The sequence below is a fragment of the Euprymna scolopes genome, chromosome 16 (assembly GCF_053919585.1).
Source record: "Euprymna scolopes isolate OS-2025 chromosome 16, ASM5391958v1, whole genome shotgun sequence".
Classification (NCBI taxonomy): domain Eukaryota; kingdom Metazoa; phylum Mollusca; class Cephalopoda; order Sepiida; family Sepiolidae; genus Euprymna; species Euprymna scolopes.
This window is the reverse complement of record NC_136497.1, coordinates 72,256,351-72,279,929: the sequence shown is the minus strand read 5'-3', so window position 1 is coordinate 72,279,929 and position 23,579 is coordinate 72,256,351. Positions and strand designations below refer to the sequence as shown.

General features: G+C 28.6%; 1 protein-coding gene across 7 annotated transcripts in view; it reads left to right on the top strand.

Moving 5' to 3' along the window:
• The window catches only part of LOC145296011 (uncharacterized), a 476,859-nt gene extending 453,280 nt beyond the window's left edge, over positions 1 to 23,579 (top strand). For all 7 annotated transcript variants that reach the window (XM_080142030.1, XM_080142027.1, XM_080142028.1 and 4 more), the window contains one exon: positions 1 to 23,579. This exon is cut by the window's left edge and continues 12,607 nt beyond it. The gene's annotated coding sequence lies outside the window, so the exon portion shown is untranslated.

Sequence of the window (23,579 nt, the reverse complement as noted above, 5' to 3'; positions counted from 1 at the left end):
TACAAAATATTTTAAGTTAAAAAATGTGGGTTTGGATATTTAATATCTAAATTTAAATTTCTTTTCATATTTTTTTTCCAATCTTAATAGAAAAATAATTGGCTTTTTGAAACTCTGAATGGATGATTTTATATATATATATTATATACTTTGAATTTTTACACCAATGTAATTATATTTTAATCTCTGATTTCTTACCATTTTTTTTGTGTTTTGTTAATAGTTATATGTATTTTCATTTCAAATCAAATTGTCCCTCTTCTTTTTTCTTTTTTTTAATTTTCAATTTTTTAAATACATTCTTATTTCTATTTTTTATACAAATAATAAAAAAACAAACATTAGAATATATATATATATATATATATATATATATATATATATATATATATATATAAGAAGGGTTCGGCCTAAAATGAAGATATAAGCAAACACAGAAGGTTGGTGAAGAAAACTGATCGCAATAGTGTAACTATTTAAAATTTTATGCATGATTATAAAGCTCTACTTTGTGCTGAGCAGTTTTTAAAATAAACACTAAAAATATTTTTAATAACATTTTATTATGTTAAAATATATATAACATATGTTTGAGAGTGAAACTAGCTGTTTGCATTTGACGTTAAGTTTGTATTTCACTAACCCTTTCCATTCCGTACAACTTGAAGCTGACATGATCATATTGGAAGTGTGTTCGACATTCCCTGCCAATATTGAAAATTATTTTTTATTTCTACAAGTTGTTGAAAATGTTGATTATATTTGAAAGTATATGAAACTCTAGCATGCTTTTTATCTATGCACCTGTCAGCTTTAACTCCCTCCCCCCCTTTTTTTTTTACTTTTGACACATAGGAAAGTGGTGCTAGCTTATGGAGGGCTTATTTGCTACCAGTTATTCTTCTCTTTTCTTAAGAAATCCAATCTCAAATTTATCCGTCATTGCTATCAGCAGCTTCATTTTTTTTTTTTTTTTTCGCAAAAGTTAGTCCTTTGTACTGAATGAAAAATTAATGTTCCTTCTCTGGTCACATATGAATAACTTTACAGGTTAAATTGCTTAAAAACAAGAGAACCAAAGTGGATAAGGTGTTTTTCTTTTATTTTATTAGTACTAAGATTCTAGGGTCATGAGAAAAAAGTTTGGAGATGTTTTTCACATGTACACTGACAAGGTCACTTATATAAATATTTACATAATGTTTTCATCTTAGTTTCTACTTTCTGCATAGAATTTTTGCATAAACAGAATTAAGGGTAATAGTGAAATGAATCCACTCATCTAATAAGAAACAAAAAAAAAAAAATTAATAAATAATTAACGCTCGTTTTTCAAAGGAATATGCAAACGTTCATGTAATCGCTCGCATATCAATGACTGAGTATATTAAATTTCTTTTGATAATTTTGAAATAGAAAAAAAGTAGGCTTTTAATATCAATGTCAGAGTGAGTAAAAAAAAACTCAACTTTATAGGTATATAGATAAAGAAAACATGAAATAGAAATTAAACAAGCAAAAAAAAAAAAAAAAAAAAAACTTTCCCAATTTTGATTTCTTGAAAATTGTCCAAATCTTTACAAAGGATTTTAAAAATATGCTAATATTAAACTCATCAATTTTAACTGAATCTGTTTTCTCTGAATTGGATTTTCCAAACAGATTTTTTAAATTTTAATCATCATAGTAACTTAATTAATGCTTTCTAATTCTAGTCCATTATACTAAATGCTTAAAATTAAAAAAAAACAGTAAATGAATAAACTTGAAATAAAATTAGTTTTGTTTTACTAAATAGATTGCCAGAATTTAAACATTTTTACGACAATTGTTTCCAATTTAGTTATTTGCTTTTGGGAGATAGATAATTGTTGTTCGGCACTTATTTTGTTTAAATTGGAATTAGTTAAAATCTATTGTTACTGTTTTCTTCAAAAAAGAAGCAAAAAAAAAAAAAAAAAAAAAAAAAGAGAGAGAGAGAAAACATCTTTTCTCACCCACAAGCTTTTCTTTTGGGATCTCACCTCCCTGCCGCTCAGATATTTAAATGCCAGTCATATATTTCTTCTGATTTTGTCCTGATTAAGTTTACCATTTAAACACACACACAGAAAAAGAAATCCTGTTCTCTATTTAATGAACAGTATAGTGTCTCTCCCCTCCCCCACCAACTGTTTCTATCTTGGGTCTGTAGATGATGACGATGATGATGATAGCATTGTGTAAGGAGTTATATTGGAAGAAAGAAAGATCCAAGGGTTGGGGAGTTAAAGACAAAACGAAGGACTTTTGTCCTGTTATTGCCTCGTGTGTGCTGCTCTGCTTGACACTGCATCTCATTAAATTTTTTTTTTTTTTTGAGAGGGGGGGGGGTCTTGGACAACTGTCCCTTCTTGCTGCCCATAGAATTTCCCTTTTTCTTGTTTATCATTGTTCTCCTCCTACTTTTTCATCACTCTGACCCAGCCTCGGCTCCTTGTTACAGCTAATCCATAGCCTAGGCCAATCTTTAGACTAGAATAAATTTCAATATTTCATGGTATTTACCTGCACAGTCATATACATTAACGTATACTACATATAAATTAAAAATTTGGAAAAATAAATAATTTATACAATTTGTGATGTTAGTTATTTCTACTTACTATTAATTATTATTTTCTTTCCAAGTTTTTCATTGTTGATAGGATTAAAGAAGTCATCCTTGTTTTCAGTAAGATTTCTTTTTATCTATTTTTAGTTAAAAAAGTTGCATACAAACAAAAATCAGTATCATAGCAGAAACATTTTATCTCTTTATATACAATCTATAAGCACTTTGGTTTCTCAATAATTTAACCTATTAAACCTTCATACAATTTCTTAATCTATATTAAAATAAAAGTTAACTACCTTATTGTTATTAATTAAATCATAAGTAAAATGTAGTTTAAACCAGATATATATATATTCTATAGAGGGGGTGGGGGTATTTATTCGTTCATATATTAAGGTGTGCTTAGTTCTCTGCGCAATGCTTGTCATTAGAAAAGCTACGCATGTTTGGGACACATCAAGGTTGTGGATGTTTTTTTAATACAGTGCCCGGATGATATAATAATATGTGATAGCCTCCTTGGGCTTGATGTGTTACTTACGATCTAGTAATTCGATTTCAGTAGTATTGCTTCTTTTAATAAGGGTGGTTCTAAAAGGTAGAAGTAGTTTTAGTCAACATCCCAGATATCTGTGCCACTTTTAACAAGTTTCATCTTACCAATACAAGGTAAAAAAAAAAAAAAAAAAAAAAAAAAAAAAATTTTAAGTTAAAAAAAAAAAAATAAAACAGTATAAGAGCAAATCATATCCTCATCTGATATTCTGTATGGTGGAATTTCCATTGTTTCCTTTTTTTTTTTTTTTTTTTCTTCCTCCTTCTGTTTCTTCCTTCCTTTCCGGAGATTTATTAATTCAGGATTTCCTGCCTATCTGTTTCAAGCTTCTCTCTTCTAAAATACATTTAAAGCAGCGTCTGTGTATATGCAGGATGTCTTAATAGGAGGTGTACATATTATACCAACTGATGCAACTTTCTTGGATTTTTGTTGCATCAAATTGATGCTGCACCTTAGTCTATCCTGTCCTCTCTGTCAGTGAAGGAGAGATCCTTCTTGACTGACCTAATTTTAATTTTTATTGTTCTAATTCAGAGTGTCCCTTTTGAGGATAGCTGGGCTTTCCCCCACATTAAAAACCAACTTTGTTATTGTGGGGAGAAAACTAAATAGAAACAGCAGAAAGCTGTCTAAATTTCTTATTTTTGTGAAATATAGATGATTTTGAAAGAATAAATTAGTTTCTCGCAAAAGTTTATATACTCAAGCGCCACTGGAAATTTGAAGAAGAAAAAAAAAAAAACAGTACAGACAGGTTAGAAAAGAGTTTGAAACAATCTGCTTATAGGGCTTTGGACTCGTATGATGGGTTTCTATCTGTCTTTCCTGTTTCTAGGGGGTCACTAATGTTCATGGTTTTCCATAATGCTTTTTTTTTTATTTTACATATTCTGAAGAATTCCACCTGTCTCGAAAATATTTCAAATTCGAGCAGTTGTAAGTTGCATGGGCGGATTTGTTTGCTACTTCCTCCTAAACATTTTCCAACTTTTATTAGGTTGGTGCAAAAATAATGTCGTTTTTTGACTTGAAGTCAAACATCAAAAAACGTTATTTTTGCGCCAACCTAATGGTAGCAATTCGGAATAAATTTACTTTGTACCAGATACTATCATTAAGTTTGGAAAGAAGGTATTTTGAGTAATCAGCTATTAAAATCCCTATACATTTCATAGGGACACCTTGCATATATGTGTGTGAGACAGAGAGAGAGAGGTACTTAATGGACAGTATGGCATTTTCTTCCCTTTTTAATAATCTCCACTTATCTTCATCTAACCAAAAAAAAAAAAAAAAAGGTTTTGCTTTTTCTTTGGTCTTTATTTGTAGAAGTGAATCACTTTTGCATTGAAATTGAATAAAATAATTATATGGATAGTCGAAATGCAAAATTCAATAACATTTTCAAAGTGATAGCTTTTATTTTATTTTATTTTTATTTTTTTTTCAAAGCTTATTTTCAAATGACTCTGGAAAGTCCTCGTTACTTACAAGGTATAAGATATTAAAAAGAAAAAAAAATTAAAAATTAATAAAAAAAAAAAAAAAAAAAAATCGCATTGCCACCTGAAGGCTAATGAGGGGCACAAGGTGTTCTTAATTGCTCACAAACAAAGTGTGATGGAAATATATTAGAGCAATTGGCAACTCCTGAAGTCTGCTTTCTCGTTATATATATATATATATATAAATACTTTTTTTTTGTTTTTCATCAGTTGTACTTTTTTGTTTCTTGTATCATTCAAGTAGATATAATTTTAAAAATGGTGTTATTATTTCTATAAGAATGAACAAAAAAAAAAATCTTGTGAATTTTTTCTTTTTTTGGGCATTTTTTTTTAACCTCACTTTTCTCTTATTTTAAAAAAAAAAATGTAATTTTTTTTTAATTTGAGATTTAAATTTGTTTTAAAATCTTGCGCACACATCTGTATGTATGCGTGTGTGTATGCGTGTGCGTGTTTCTCCCATGCAGGTTAGAGCATTTTTACCCCCTACCCCACCCACCATACCACCTCTTCCTCTCCACCATTTAAATAGCATGTGGCGTATTTCGGTTGCGGTTATTCTTCTTTTGAAGAAGAAAATAATTTTTAACAAAAACAGAAAAAAAAAAAAAAGAAAAGTTTTTAACAACAACAAAAAAAAAAAGTTATTTTTTAGCAAAGTACAAAAAAAAAAAAAACGGCTGTTTCATTTACACCCATCTCCCATCCCTTACCCCCACAACTACGAAATTTTTTTTTTTTAGTGTTGCAAAATGAAACTGCTTTAACTGTTGTTATTGGTTTTACCTAAATGATTAGTTGCTCTGTTGTGTAATCATCATTATTTTGTCTTTGTAAGATGATGATTTTTTTTTTTTTTTTTTTTTTTTAGTTTTGCTGGAATACATCCCTTATACTATAACTGGAACAGAACAGTACTGTATTATACAGTGCGCGCTGATGCTTATATATACATATGTTTATATAATATATGTATATATAAATATATATATATATATATATATTTATATAAGCGACAAAATGACGACTCGATTGATCTCAGAATTACATTTCCAAGGACTGACCAATCATCCAGCAAGGTCATGACATTCTGATGCTTCATTATTTTTTAAGTTTTATTTCCTCGTTCATTTATTTCTCAATTTTTAATAACATACTAACTACAAAAGAAAGAAAGAAATCAACTCTGTCGATTTTGATTGTTCATTTTGATATACTTTCGTTACATTTTCATAAACAAATACCAATTTTACTGATCGATTTGATTGTGTAGGACTTTAAAAAGCTCTACATATATGTGAAGTGAAATTAATGTATATCAAATGACGGTCAAATGTTGTTGTATGCATCTGTAAGTTATATTAGTATATGTGTGTACGTACATGGTGTAGCAGAATTATCTCCCTGGGTATATGTATGAAAGCTGATAAATCTGGGAGGATATTTTATTGCACTTTGTACGTGTATAATATATATGTGTGTGTGTTACTGAGAAAAAATAATTAGAAATGTGAATAAGTATTAAATGCAGAGGACAAATCAAAATCACTTTTGAACGAATTAATATTGCATCCATTTTTAATTCAACGAAATTTATTTTGTTGAATAAGAATGATGTAATCAACCAAAAACACTTATGATTTGACTTAGTTTTCTGTATTTGATCCACTCTTTTTTGTTCGTGTCTCAATTCTCAGCATTTTTCTCTGATTGAATCCATGCACACACACACATATGTATAAGTTTATATGCATACCTACACACACATTTAATGAAAGTGTTCCTATAATTGTTTTTATTTTTTAAATCCCTCCCTAATCCCACCTTTATTAGATATTATGTTGGTGCAAAAATAATGTCGTTTTTTTACGTTCAACTATATATAAACATTATTTTTGCTCCAACTTAATATTCCCAATTCTCAGAAAATTTGTAATTGGTTAGAAGATTCTTTTTATTGTCGGTAAATATATCTAGGTTGGTAGAAAGTTTGAGTTCTTTTGATTTTTCCGATACCCAAAAAGAAGTCGATCATTACATTTAACAGTTTACAGGCGCAAAAAGTATATAACACGCCGTTCAATTGTTAATTGTATTCAATTGTATAGTGATATCATTTTTTTTTGTTTTGTTTTTAAATAGTTTTAAGTTACTACGATTGATGAATTTTCGAGTTTTTACATACAGTGGATATATTTTTCAAAGCAAAAGTGTTGGTAGGATATACAAACATTTAAACTACTTTGTTAAAAAAAAAAAATTTGAGGACTAATATCGCACGAAAATGCCGATGATTATTTAACTTTCCTTCTCGTTTTTCTCTGTATCTTTCATAACTTCGATAACCATCCACCACCCCCATCTCCCCTGTCGTAGCTTTTTGCTTAAGCAATTATTAATTATTATTTGCAAAAAAACAAACAAACAAACAAAAAAACTCATCAGCAAAATTGCCATGGTCACTTGATTAATATTGGTCACAAAAAAAAAAACTGGCTTCTGTCCTGCTTAGCCGAGAAAAAGTAAGCACAAAGACAGATTCTACATTTAACCCCCCCCCCCAAAAAAAAAAACTAGTTATTATCATCACCATCATGGATGACTTAAGAAAACGTTAATTTAAGAGAAAACATAAGGTTTTTGCGTCTTCATCTCTTCTGTTTTGTCATTGTCATGACAACATAAAACCATGGATGTTGGGCTCGTTTTCCGTTTCATTTTTGAATGCTCCAGAACTGCGTATTTTTGTTAACATTCCGCCTTTATCGCTACTAGTTATTTCTGACTTCAAAGTTGTTGGTTGATTGTAAAATATACGCATATATATAAAGATGTAATAAATATATATAAATCTTTGGGGTTAGATTAAACTTAGTTGTTGATGATTGGCGGATATTATTGAACTATTTTGGCCATCTTTCTATTAGATTTATTATTGGCCAGTGATAACAATAAATTTTTAAAAAAATCTTTTGTCGGGTGGAAATTTAATCCTGCGCCTTGCTAAAGTTTATTAATACAAACAGAGAAATATAAAATATGTTGAAGTCGAGGCGTTAGAGATTGATTCCCCCCCCCTCGCTTTTTAACTTGATCGAAAGGTTGCAAGTGCAGCAGCCGACACTAACCCATTTCTATCCTCGGTGCACTATCTCCACATCCTCATCTGTGATTTTTTTTTTTTTGTCTGTTTTTCTTTTTTAAATCACAGTAGCTTCTGAAATGTTAGCTAGCTTTGTCCAGTTTATGACAAGCAAACTTGATTTCACTTCAGAAAGCCAAAATAAAAAAAAAATTAAAAAAAATTTTTTTTTTAAATCCAAAAACCTTCAATTTCTCTTAGATCACGTAAATGGCGGAATTCGGTATTCCGTATTAATTCAGATACCCAGGAAAAAATGTGTAATATATATATATATATATATATATATATATATATATACATACAAATAAAACCAACATTAGTTTCTTTTACTATCATGGCGAATGCAACGGCGTTAAGATAGCTGACTATGGTACAGGTGGTCGGATTTCAAATCTGAGCTTCCATTACCATGTCTAGCCACGTTGAGAAGCCATGACACAGCATAAATCTGTTTGGGGATTACACACACACACACCTATATATATATATATATATATATATATATATATATATATGAATTCCATAAAAAATATACATATTTCGTTTATATAAAACTAAAATACTTTAAATATATATTGTGAATTTTGATACTTTGAAGCGTGGATAATATAACCAAATTAAAAAGTAGTGCTCAAAAGGGTATTAACCCCCAGTCTCCCTGCCAGTAAAGTTGACATTCTCTATTGTTTCTATCTTCGTTCCCATCATTAAACTAAATACGATCACTCCAAATCGAACCCCACTGCTTTTCACTCCCCAAGAAAAGGGAGAGTGAGAAGGAATTCACTATTGCAACCCCTGCAAAAAAAAAAAAAACAAAAAAGAAAAAAAAACACATACACACAAACTGTCTCCTTGCGAACTTACTTTAAACTATATATATTTATATATATATATATATATATATATATATATATATATATATATATATATATAATCTCAAGTTTCAGTATATTTACTATTTTGTTAAATAAACTACAATTTTAATGAAAGCTAAGTCGAGAAGTAAACCAAAACTGGAATAAGTATCCTCGAATCCCTTCCTTCACAATGAAAAGAAATTAAATCTTGGGGGGAAAAAAAAATCCTTAAAACTTACCAACTCCAAAACTTGTATGTTTTGATCTGATGTTTTCATACAACCGGGATATATATATATATATATATATATATATATATATATATATAAAGCTAACATTCTCAACTACCTCAGCCATTTTTACTTAGATGTCTTTTTTCATTCTTCTTTTTTTCTTTTATCAATATTCATCAGGCTGTGAATCAATCATTTAGATTTTTATGGCCTTAAAGAAAGCTGGAGGCTTTTCTCTGAGGAGAGAGAGACACACACTGACAATTATTGCAATTGATAGCCTGTCAATTACCCACAAGGATGTGTAAATTGCACCAGTTTCTTTCCTAGTAGTTCGCTTAGACCATTTTTATTTTTGTTTGTTCCTTTCTTTTTTGCCTGTTATTACCACAGATATGTCTCTCATATACATGTAGATTAAAGCTTTTTTTTTCATCTGCAGTATAACGCCCCCCACTCTTTATTTTTTCACTCTTAATAACATTTTTTCCTTTGCGATAATTATATATATATATATATATATATATATTTTTTTTTTTTTTTAATAGGTAATTTGTAATAATACCATATATAAACTTCGCCGGCATTTTGATCTAAAAAAAAAAAAATAATAATAATAAATAAAATAAAAAAATAATAACATAGAGCTTGAATCTTTAAAAAAAAATGAAAAAGTTAATATCTGTCTGTACGAGTGTGTGGAAGTTTACCCATATGTGTGTGAGTGTGTGTGTGTACACACACTCACACACACGTGTGTGATACAGGGTGGGCCAAAATAAGGGTCCTATCTTTAAATTTGAATAACTTTAAAAATAGGACCCTTATTTGGCCCACCCTGTATATGTATGTATAAATATATATATATATATATATATATTCGTGTGTATATCTGTTAAAGCATTGACTTATTATATTTTCATGAAAATTGCTGACTGTTCATAAATTCATTCGAATGAAAATACAATTTTTTTCTTTTCTTATTCCTGATAATTCCTGCAGAATAAGAATGCTTGATGTAGTACACCGGGAAAAGAGATCCTTTTTTGCTGGATGATTTGTCGTCAATTTTTTTTTCCAATTTTCCCTTCCCCCTCCTTCCACCCTATTATTAGATCCACCCATTTTATTTTAATTTTTTTTTTTAATTTAGGCAAAAAATATTTAATGTAAAAAAAAACAAATAATAATTATACAGACACAACAAAAAAAAAATATTTTCTCCATCTTCTCTTCTTGAAAAAAAAAAAAAAAAAAAGACTTCAGTGCAAGTTGTCACCTGACATTACTGTTCTGTGTTGAAAGGGAAAAATTTCATAAATCGGTGTTTGATTTTGAAAAGAAAAACTTTTTTTTTTTTTTTTTTGAAAAGCTAAGCCTTCACTGTGTAGGGAAGGTGCACTAAGTGCCATTAATTTGTGTAGCATGGAAAATCTGCCCCCCACCCTCATGTATAACCCAGGGGGCGCCCCACCCCCAAAATAGTAGGGTTGAAGTTTGCTTGTTTCCTCTGTACCGATTTCCCCATGCCCTCAGATAAAAATTTTTTTCACCACCATCCCTCTTCAGAAAGTCTTTTCTCCCTATCTTATATATACATACAAACATACATACACATATATTAGATATATGTATATCTTTGTATGTGTCTGAAAATATACATATTTTTATTTAAAAAAAATATCCCTTTTCTTTCTTTAATAATATAATATTAAAAAAAAAAGCACAAAAAAATGTTTTTATGTATACGTGTATAAACCCCCTTTATCATGGTATGTCATTTACTTCCGAATGTTGTCTTTTCTTCATCCCCCCCTTCCCAACTGGACATCATTGTACATCATTCAAGAGATTCTTATTTTTATTTATTTTTGTTTTGTTCTTACTCTATCTTTATTCAAATTTTTTTTTTTTACTAATATTCTTTCTCATTTTAGAGTTTAGTAACTAATTGAGCAAAATTCTAAAGAAAAAAACTAAACAAGGACTTAAAAATTTTTTTGTTTTTTAGTAATTGCCATTATATCCAACACTGGCTATAAACTACCTCATTCAAGGCAGAACAGTTAACTATTTTCGAGTTTTGCACGTTTAACCATTTCATGGCTTAACAATTGCTCTGCATTTACTACATCAATATTATTCCTAACAAAATCTCTGAAAAAAAAACATTAAGCCAAGAAATTATTATATATTAATTGCATCTATTCAGCGTTGCCGAGTCTTTTTTTTTTTTTTTACTTTATTTTAATTTTATTTTTTTAATATGAGAATTGTTAAATTATTTTTGTAATGTTTTTCAAACTTAAATTTAATTAAGTAATCGATTTTTATTTATTTTAAATTTTAGAAATCACGCTTATTCGTATTAAAATCAGACGATGATTTTTTGCTTTTTGATTTAAAAAAAAAAAAAAAAAAAAAAAAAAAACGTACCACTTTTTTAAAAAACTTTTTTTTATTTATTTATTTATTTTTATAGCAGTTAAAAAAAAGATAATTAAAATGTATTTTGATAATGATACTTGATGCTAAAAGTCCAGGACTTCTTACCCTGTACAGATCATCTTTATTCTGATATCGAAAGGTGTAGCCTACTTAAACTCTACTATGGTGGAATATTTTTTCCCCCTCCCCAATTACTTTCATGTTTTTGTTTTTATCTCCAAGCCTTGATATTCTAAGGTGATTTTTATTTCCTAGCATCTTTCCTCCTCCCCCAGCAACTTTTTCTCCCACCTGTGTTTTGTTTTTTGCACACTCATTCTTGCTTGAAAAAAAAAAAAAAAAAAAAAAAGAAAATAACTTTCTGGATGCTTGCTCGTTTGACTAATTTTAAAACTACACAAAATTTTGAGAATTTAAAAAAAAAAAAAAAAAAAAAAAAAAAATTAAGTCATGAAATCCCCCCTAAAAAAAAAAGAAAAAAAATTCAAGTAGAAAAATTATATATTTAAGGGAGAACAAATATGTATATGTGTAAGTGCCCCCCCCCCCACGAGATGCAAGCCTTGAGTTTTGATTTATAAATTGTGTGAGAAGAAGTGTAACGACTTATTAGTATATAACCAAGTCATGTGGAAAAATACCGAGAAAAAAAAAAATTAATTTATGCAATTTTTCCTTCCTATTTTAGCTATGAAATAAAAAAAATACAAAAAAAAAAAAAGGCTTAGGTTCATTTACAATAAATTTGTGTACCATTTAAACACAGACATTTGTTTTCTGTTTGTTTTTTTTTTTTTTCTTATTGATTTGAATTTGATTTGCTGTGTTGTCCATTGTCAGTCATGATGCCTTGGCAGACCTATTTGAATATATCTCGTATTTCTTTGCCTAGGTCCAATAATTTGTCTCATAACTTACCTGTTACTAGTTTCATATATACTATATATATATATACTAGTTTCATATTCTTTTGTTAAAAAGAAAATGGTGGCTGAGAAGTTTACCTTTCATCATCTGCCGTTCATTTTAAGTTTCTGCCTTTGCATTCTGTTGACGTGAATATTATGTCTTCATCAAATGGTTTTAACAGCCAATTCTTGAAGTGTTTTTGTTTTTGTTTTTTTGTTTTTTTTGTAGCAAGATAAACCTTCTTAGATTAAGAGAAGTATATTAATCATAAATATGGCCACCTTCTGCCCTGAGAATTATTTCCAAAGATTCTATTGCTGGTATTATTTTATCCTGATCATTTTCTTAGAAATTTTCTCTAGAAAGACATTGAATACTTAAGGTTATGGGTAATGTGTAGGTTGCCAACATCGTAAGTCAAAGTGGAACGAACTGAATTCGAGCTTGGAACACCCAGGTTATCAATCTGTGTCATTAACCATTAGAAACGACTAGACCACAGTAACCTTCCATTTTAAGATTGAATGTCATAGAAAACCAAATAAGCTTTTAATTTTAGATACACTGTTCACCTTCAGCTTTTGGTATACAGCCTGTTTTCCTTTTTAATAATTTCTTTTTCACTAAAGAATTATTTTACATTTAAGTAAATGTATATTTACCTAGATTTATGTTCAAAGATAGATATATTCATTTTTGGAGAACTATTCTAAAAGAATTTGGTATTGTATTAATACTGTAAATGCTTTGTATATTTTTTAAGAATTGATTTTGAGAAAAAAATTAAATTTGTTTTTGTGCGCGAGGGTGGTAGCAGGGTGCTATTATTCACCAGTAGTATTTTTTTTTTTAAATGATCAACTGAATTCAAAGAATTTCTTCATACTTTCCATCTTGGTAGAAGAAACTGTCAAAAAAGGAAGTGCTTTATTTTGTGTACAAATAATTTGAAATTTTGAATTACACTAGTGTATAAAATTTTAGGAAATGATAAATCTATTAAAATACAATTTTGGGGATCTATTTAATGAAATATCGGAGAGAATTTGACCTGTGCATTCCTTCTATATGATTTTAGATAATTATTTTTTTTTTCTTTTAAAGCGAAATGAGATTATTAATCAAAATAAAAAAAAATGCTCAAAGAGACATGATAAATAACTAAAAAGCTGAAAATAATCTTTTTTACATATATAGCAAAAAAAAATGTTTATTCTTGTAAAATAAAAGATAATTTATATCATCATAAATTTTCACAAATTTCTTAAAATATCCTTAATCAGATGCATTTAAGTAATATTTTTAAAATAGTTTTTTTCAAATAATTTATATACCTTAAGATTACTATTCATTAAAAAAAATAAAATTCCAAATCTTTTTTTTTCTTAAAATACATCTGATTATATAAAAGAATAATGAAGGTAATATTTGCAGAATTTTTACAAAATAAGCTTTAGCTTTTCTTTATTGTTTGGCTGATTTGCTAATTTAGCCGATCTCTAAATAATTTTAAATATCAGTTTATTTATCAGATTATAAATGTACTTTGTAATTAAAATGCTTGATATGAACTTGTGATGGGACGATTCCAATATTGTACCAGATCTCAATACAATTACCGATTCTGTTCTAAATTCCTGATTCCATCTTCGATTCTTTTAAAATTCCTAAATATTTAATGACAGATGTTTTCGTTTTTTAATATTTATAATTAAAAAAAAACAAAAAAAAACGTGATATGTGCATATATTTTTGCAAATATAAACAATATACTTGACTATTAATAAATTTTACTTTAAAATCAATATTTGTCATTAATAACCAGCAATAGAGTATTAAGTGTAAAAAAAAAAAAATAAAATAAAACAATTTCTTTTAGGATTGGAAAATCAGTTTTCTTAGAATCAGTTCTGATTAATCCTCCCAACACTAATATAAATGTATAAAAAAAATGTTTCCATTTAAAGCTGTAGTATTTAAATTAGATCTTTATTTCCCGCTTATAACTTTCTTTAGACATCATGCATCGATCAATGTCCTCTGCCAATGATTCTATCAATCAAAATGGTTCTGAATTTTTAAAAAGGTTAATGGCTTACTGGTTAATAGCAAATTATAAAAACTGTAAACCCAGTCCACCTTCATTGAGATTTATCATTAAACTTTCGCTTCTGCACTAAAGACATGAAATCCCTCTTTCCTTCGTTAAAGTTTTCTTCAGTAATTCATTTACTATAGATACTTTTTCAGCATTAAAAAAAAATAAAAAGGGTTGATTTGCCGTATCTTCAATAAATTCTTTAGAATGAAACGTTTGTCATAAATAATCTTACAGCATTAAACAATCCACAAAAGGGGTTAAAAAAAAAAAAAAAAAACTTAATTTTTAATCTTATCCAAAATTTGTGCAAATTATTTTTTACAACACTTTGATAGAAGAAACTGCAAAAAAAAAAAAAAAATCGATAAAATAGAAAAGAAAACGTGGATCTGAAATACGAAAGAAAAAAGCAATTGTATTTAATACTTTTTATCATTTAACCCTCATATCATATTTTGATTGTGATATATTCGTGTGCAGAGTGTCACACTCGTACTGCTGGCTTGATAGGAAAAGTTGTTTTTATTTTGTAATTTTTTGGGAAGAAGGCAATGGGACAACGATATACATACACACATTCATATACTTAGTGTGTATTTATGTGTATATATAAATATATTTTATATTTATATAAAAGATAACTGTCTAAGCTCAACTAACCTTATACAAATTATACCTCATTGAATTAGCCTTTGAACAAACAAACGTCTGGTTTGATTCTGTTTAAAGTCTTTTTTTTTTCCTCCTCTTGTAAAAAAGTATCAGAATAATCTTGCTGCTTGTGGTTAAGATAAAAAGTTTTAAGTTTTTTTTTTTTTCTTCTTTAAAAGAGACGATATTCTGACTTTTGTTTCAGAATGCTGGTAACTGTTGACTCAGGACTTAACCCGTTGCTATCGTTAGGTACGTTTGGTGTGACTTGAACTATCTACGCTAACAAGAGTTGACTTCAGCTACAATTTTATGCAATTGTCTTGTGTTCTTCATCTTTAGAAAGTTCTTTATTTATTACATTTGCTACATCTTTATCAAAAAGTATTTCGAATTCACTATTTTTTTCTCCCGCGTCGTTCTTTATAAATTTAAATGTCTTTCTATAATTTTATTTTATAATTAATATTAAGGGTTAAATAACAGCTATACTGATACCTTGGAACATGGTCTTACAGCTCAAACTATTTGTGCAAGATGAGAACATACAACTCTTTGAATAATTTCCAGTTTTTCTATCGCTTGTTTGCAGAAGATGTATAAAACATTGTGCAGTAAAACTAGTTATTTTTTTAACAAAGATGTAGTCAGAAACAACTAGAAGGCTCCCTTTTCATTGGTTAATGCACAAATGCAGCAAAAAGCGCCATTCCTTTTCCAAGGTTACTCCACTTATCCTTGATCATCACCTTTGAATAAGGAGTTGTTAGCAAGCGGGGGAGGGGGCATCAAATATCTTTTTTTTTGTTGTTTTTTTTTTAATTAGGTCTTTGGTACGAGTCTGCCAAGAATTGAACCTTGGTCTGCAAGCCATTAACGAATGCTATAATCATGCCAAATGAGCCTATAAAATTCATCTTAACTAAGTTCTGTATTATTTTGCACAAAATTATATTCCTGAGATGGTTTCAATAATATGTGCATTTAGCAATGGAGATGTTATTCAAAACCTATTGAATACGACCCCCTTACGGAGATGTGGATCAAGCAAGGGACAATAAATCTTGAATGCATCTAAAATAGTTTATTTAGGTTTGAGTTTATTAAATTCTCTTTCGAGTTTAATTGATTACCGATCATTAAACAATAAAATGTAAATATATATATATGATGAGAATAATGGAAATAGTATTTCAACAAAATAGAGAAATAAAATCGAACAGAGTTATGTGTTCATAAACATTTCGTCTTTATTTTATTTATCCAGAAGAAGTCTCAAAATAAAGAGGAAACGTTGATGAACACATAACCCGGTTTGTTCCTTTTTATTTCTCTCTCTCCACACACACACACACATATATTATATATATATATATATATATATATATATATATATATATATATATATACGCACGAACGCATGCACACATTTCATTTCAGTTAAAGTTTAGTTATTAGCTCAATCGTGTATATATGCACTAGAGCTCAAGAGATAATTTATTAAATGTTCCGAATTTGTTTGTAAAAAAGGAAAATCAAACCATTTTTTGTTCATACATATTTTTGTTTATTCACATAAAAACTAAAAAAAAAAAAATACCATAGGTCTGCTTTGGCAAAAAGGAATAAATAAAATAGAAATAATTTTGATTTTATAAAGTTTTCTTTAAGGGAGCAGCTTAATTTGATGGGGAAGAATTCACCGAAGAAGCTTTTTGGTAGCATCTAATTTATTATGAAGAACAAAAATGTTCGTTTTGAAAATGACAAAAACAATCGTATGAATAATATTTTTTCTTTGGTTGTTTTGAAGCAAATTCAGAACGTTTCTTATATATATATATATATATATATATATGAGAGAGAGAGAGAGCAAAAGAATGAGTGCTTGCAAAATACAGCTTTTCGACGTTCCAAGGTTGGTATGTAGTAATGAACTTAATTGTTGGATTTTGGGTCTTCTACCAGCAACCCAAGCAATTTTCAAAGAAATAAGTTTACTTTATTCCTATAGATTTATTTTTGATAGACTTGTCAATATTTTATGTAAAAATTTCAAAGGATTAGAGGACTCTGTGATTTAATACATCTAAGTTTAGTTTCAGTTTGTCTTAATGTTTCGTCAAGTTAACAAAATATCAATTATTGCTTATTAGTTACCTAATAGTTTGGATATCCGTAAAGAATAAAATAAAGAAAAGTTTAATTAGTTTTTTTATTGGCATTTGTATGGATGGCTGATTTTCACTGAAGAAGTTTCTTGTTAAGAGTACACATTATTTATTGAATCATCAAATGACCAGCATCTTTAGAATTTCTTTTCTTTAGTCCTCATTTATCAAGTCTCATTTCTTTTAGTATTTGTCACAACTTTTGTCTCTTGTTTGGGTTTACTTGCCTCCATATTTAAAAAAAATATTTTTATCAGATCATTATATACATACACACACACATATATATATGTATATAAAATCTATCAATATCGTGAATTTTCAAAACATATCTGCATTTATTTATTGCGGACTATTATCTTCATCTTTCTTAGAAGTTGTTTCATGACGTTTCGGCCAGCTATTCCTCTGGCTTTTGTCAGGTAGTAACCGCAACGGGATAGGAACTCTGAATCTCTTAATTGCATTCTCAGCAATTACTGCCATCCATAGTTGTCGTCTCACCACGGATGGCAGTAATTGCTGAGAATGCTAGAGGAATAGTTAAACGCCGTGAAACAACATCTAAGAAAGATGATAATCTGCAGTAAATTAATAAATAATACTCATCTCATTAATGAATTCCAATTAAATAATGTCTAAATTTAATTTTAAAAAAATAAAAAATTCCCCCTTTTAGTTTTAATCCGAATTTAGAAAATAATTTTTTTCTAAAAATAATTATTAAAAAGAAATTTTTTTTAAAGGATATTTGAGAGATAGAGGGTGATGCCTGTATTCTTCTTGTAGATCCAAGCGCAAGTAACACTGGACATTCTTACCTCATTGAAGAAACACTTGTAGCAACAAGTGTTATTTTTTATCTTGAAGCCTTCCAAAAAAAAAAAGTGTTACTGGACATATTTTGGACTTTTGTGCAAGTCACAGCCACCCACGTGATAACATTCCGATGTACATTCTCTACAAAATGTCCGCCAATCTGTTGTGAGTTTTTCGTTCAATCCGTTATCAAACTGTCCAAACCGTTTCAATTCTTTTAGCCTGCCACTGACAGAATTCTTATTCACTTTCTTCGAAATGAATTTAAGACCTAAATTTATTTTATCTAATCCTGTAGAGGTGATGGTTTTTTTTTTTGGTTTTTTTTTAATTTTGTTTTTTTTATTTGTGTGTGTTGCTCACAAAATTGTGTATCACAGTGGTGGTAACGGTGACTAGATGCAGTTTAGTTTACTTTTAAACCTCCATTTTGGTGATGACACAACACCTTGTCCTTTATACACACTAATTGGCTACCTCAGTAACCCCGGGTGGAATCAGTTTAAATAGACTTATGGGTGTGGGGGGGAATTCTCGTGTCGGGTTTTTAATTCTTCACAATTGTGATATCTGCTGATTTAACAAACACACACGTCAAGTTAGAAGTAGATAAAGTGCGGAGATAAAACATGTGAATATCGATTAATAATAATAAGTTATTTATACTAAATTTGTTAAAAGTTCCTATTCATAACTAGGTTAAGGTACCAAAATGTATGATGTCAGGAAATCTAGTTTTTTTTTCTTTTTGTTTTGTTTGTTCTTTTTGCCAAAAATGTTTAAAGTTCATATCGGCATCCCGCTTCCTTACCCATCGAATTCTCTTTTAGAGTAAAAGTAATTTTTCTTCCTCAAATATATGTATCATGATAATTTCCAAATTCAACCATTTTATTTTCAAGGGCAGTATCTCGTGTCAAGGTGTACATGTAATTCTTCTATTCTAAATTCTGATACAACCGAAATTACTTTAAACGTAAATGATTCAGAAATATCTACAAGATTAAAAAGTAATTTTATTTCACAACATTTCGTAGCATTTCTAAAACCATTTGATTACTTCTTTACTTTGGTAAGCTTCTTTTATGGGACTAATATTATCTGTATTGATCTACACCATAATAGTTACTCAATCTGTGTTAGTGTTTTCCTTTTCTTGCATTTAGTTATAGAATTTAAAATGTAAACTTGAATATTGTGCATTTTTTTTTCTAAAATTTGATATAATTTTTAAAATATATTTAGTCGAAAAATGCCCTTTATCCTCCCTGACCTGACCTAACCAAGCTGCACAATGGATAACACAGCATTTCTAGCATACAACATTTAAAATCTTAAGTTATCTAGTTGATTTGAATGAATGTTTGCAATTTTTTGAAATTAAGAATTTTCCCCAGCAGCTAAAACAGTTCAAATGAAATAACAAATTTTTTTTTAGTCATTCATGTCTTTGTCTGTCTGCAGATAGGCATAGACTATATATATATATATGAAGAATGGATTTTAAGCTTCAGCAAAGAAAAATCAGATGTTACTTCCTATTTAATTGACTAAATCTAGTATGTACTTGTTATTTTTGTGTAATTTTGTTTTTAATAATTTAAAAGGAAAGATAATGAATAAAAAAAAAAAGATTCTAAATTCAATGGATTATGTCTTACATAGACAGCAATTTTGTCATTTTTTTTCGACATTGAACATAGAACAGCAAAAAAACTTTAAAAAAAAATTTTTTTTTTTTCACTTGGTTAGAACTAATGACAGCCTGGAATATCATTCACATTGAGAGAGAAAAAGAAGAAAAAAAAAGAAGCCGTTATGTTTATAATCCATTTCTGTAGCTTCATCATATGGACAATATATTTTTTTTAATATATGTATAATATATATATGTATATACACATATATATATATATTATATGTATAATTTGTGTTTAATATATAAATGTGAGTACGGCTATATGAATCTGTATATTCCGTACATTACTGAACAACATACATGTAAACGTATATTTAAAATGACTATATAATAATAACAATAAAACTATTTGAAAAATATGACACCTATTATGATTTTATTTATTCCCTTTGTGTTGTATCTTTCTCTTGCACTCCAATCGACCTCTACCCAAATAAATCTTTATGTGCAATCGTTTAAAAAAGTATACAATTTCAGCTAAGTGGAAATTATTCCATCTTTTGTGACATTCCATATTTGTATGTCTTCAGCATTTAAAATATTGCAAATTGAAAAAAAAAAAAAATGGATAAAAAATAAATAAACAATACCTATACTGTTATACATATTAACACACACAAAAAAAAACCTTTCCTCCTAAAAGGTGATTTTTGGGAGCGAGGTGGGGTTGGGAACTCCAAATGCTAAAGATTCTTGAAACATTATTTTATTGACCCCCCACCCACCCCGCCACCATTCCATATTTTTCCTCCATTTTTTGTGTGTGTGTGTGTGTGTGCGCGCGCGTGCGTGCCCGTTTCGTTATGTGTTTTTTTTTCTCTCCCAATCTCACCTTTTCTTTGCTGTTTTGTTATTTCCACACAGTTGGGGTGGAGCGTGGGGTAGAATTTGGTCTTTTCTTCATTAAAGATCTGTATTGGTCTCAAAGCTTTGCTGCCTATATTAGCAAGTTAAAATGTGTATAATGTAGCCTCCATTTTCTAGCATAATTTGTTGTCAAAAGCTGTTTAAAAGCTGAATCATAACGATAGTCATAGTATTTGATTTTCAGTATTTAATGTATGCAATTGTTAAGCATTAGTTATATTATTTTTTCCGATACTAACTATAATGCATAATATAAAACCTCATTTTGGAATAATTATATATATATTCAAGGTTAAAATATCCAAAAGCAACAACCATTGCATTTCAACGAGGTTGTTGATAGTGCTCAATGAAAAACGTGGGATATTATTTTATTCAATATAGGTAAACAAAATTTCCATTAGTCGCTACAATAAATTTACTGTTTCAGTCTGATTATTTTCTATGTCTTTTTTTTGTTTTCTAGAAAATTTGTTCCTATTTACAATGTCTCCCCACGGGACAGAGTTAGACACTAGGGTCATTTTTTAACGTGGAGAAAAGGAACAAAAATAAAAATTGTCTCAGTCGGGGAAGGATTTCTCCACTGACAAAGAATAAAAAATTGAAGTGCAGTATCTGAAGAACAGATACTACACTTTGATCTTGACTCTAGGGAATTTGTTAGTTCATTTTTAAATTTCCCTTTTGAAATTCTCTTATATATCCCCCCCCCTCATTATTTTCTATTCTTTTCAACAGATTGCTTTAATTCTCATCCACATTTTGTTTATTTCTGTGAAAATTTAATTTTACCTCAATGAAATTTAAAAAAAAAACAAACGAGCATCAAAATATACTTTTTTCCATTTATATTTCTTTAAATCTATCAAATCACGGGACATTAATTCTTATCAGTTCAGTGAAGATAGGATTTTGAGCCTGAGGGCGGCCATTTATGAAAGTCAATTTGCTATGAGCAAATGCTGTATGTGTTGGTGGCAGACTAAAGTGCTGTTGATGAGATTGTTCAAGCAATTCATTGCAACTTAGCTCTACAAATTTGGGGTAAAGATCAGTCCTGCAAGCATCCAAAGCTAAGAGAGCTTTATATGTTATGCCTTAAATTATCGAATATATCGAGGTGTGGAATATTAATGCAGTAGTTTGTCTTATTTTCGAAAAGCCCCCTCCAAAAAAGAGGGTGTTAATTGTTTAATTCAAATAATACAAATTGCAAAAAAAAAAAAAAAAAAAAAAAAAAAAAAAACTTGAGCTAAATCTACTAATCTATTGAAATTAAATTTGGGTACATTTTTTAATTAAATAAATATATACCCATATTCTATATCCAATGAATTCATTTTGCTAGCAGAACTGACATATATATATATATATTACAGATTTGGCAAATCGAATTATTTGTGCCTATATTTACACCGCGATAATTACAATTTTTGATGTAAAAATAATTTAGTCAATTAAATAAACAGTTTTCGCTTCTTTATTTGATTATATATATATATATATATATATATATTTTAAGATTCGATTTTTTTTTTAATTTAACGTTTTTAAGATTCAACTTTCGTTACCCTATTTTCTTTCCTTCCTTCTTTCACTCTTTTGCATATTAAGGTTAGTGAAATATTTCAATTTTTATCAATCTTCATTATACCTTTTTTCAGTTTTGTTTTCGATTATTTAAAACAATTAAATTGTTTAATTATATTTGAAGTTTTTTTTTCTTTTTTAAGACAAAATTGAGTGATTACAATGGCGGGGGGGGGGTGCAGGAAGTCAGTTTTGACCTTGACGTGTATATATTTAAATAAAAAATCTTTTTCTTTCTATTGTCGTTACAAACAATGAAGTGGCTTATAGAATAGTTATTCAGTGTTGTGTATATGTCTGCTGAGGGTGAACCGGAGCTTTTTTTTTTATGGGAATTTTGATTTCTTATGCGATGCATTCCTGAAGTATGTATTAATTTGATTGTGGAAGAAGTCGCTGACGATAAACATTGTAGACATGTAATATAATTAAATAAATGTTTGTAAATATAAAAAAAAAACAATAACAAAAAAATATGCACATTATTATTTTTAACCTGTAGAAGAAAAAGGATCTCCCCCTGCTCAATCCTTCGGGTTTTTTTTTTGTTTTTGTTTTTTTAATATTTGTATAACATTTATTTATAAAAAATTTTTAAATATCAAAATGTATTTATATAATGTCCCATATAAGGGCTATATTTGAAGTAGTTGAGTGGTCTTGGCTACGGTATCTGATTAATGATCTTGTGAGTCGCCTTACAGAACGAATTTTCGTGGTCGGTGCTGATATATCCTTTTGACATCTCTCTCAAACTGGTGTACCAGTCATTATATAGGGCTTAACCAGCCAATCATCCTCTTGTAAGGAGGAATCTGGATGTACTGGTATCTTATAGAGCAATATATTTCTGTGATATCATACTAAATCTAAGTTAATAGTCAAATGAAAACTATGGTTTTCAATAAGATATGCCATTTTATCCTGGGGGGGGGGGAGAGGATTTCAAAGTAATATTTTCTTCCATCAACAGGTTGACTGAAAAAAGAATTACACTGAAATTGCCAATCCTAGGAACAATTGCATTTTATATATGGAACTGTAGGTTTCTTATGAATATTCACTTTGATTTTGTATATCATCACATATAGATGAGCACTAGGAGTTTGCTTCTCTTAAGCGATAAAGATATATATATATATATATATATATATATATATATATATATATATATATAATTTTGATATTATCTCGAACTTTTAAGTCTGTACTTAAAAGAAATGTGCAGGAGGAATCGGTGCAAAGGTGGGATTGAGGTTTCTTATGTTGGGTGTGGTTATGGTAGGACTTTTTATAATATATATATATAATGTAAAATTTAAATTCTGCTGTTTTAATCCCCCCAGTTTTGATCTCTTAAAATCTGTATTTTACAAAAAATACATCAAATTAAACTTGAAAAAAAAAAAAAAAAATGAAA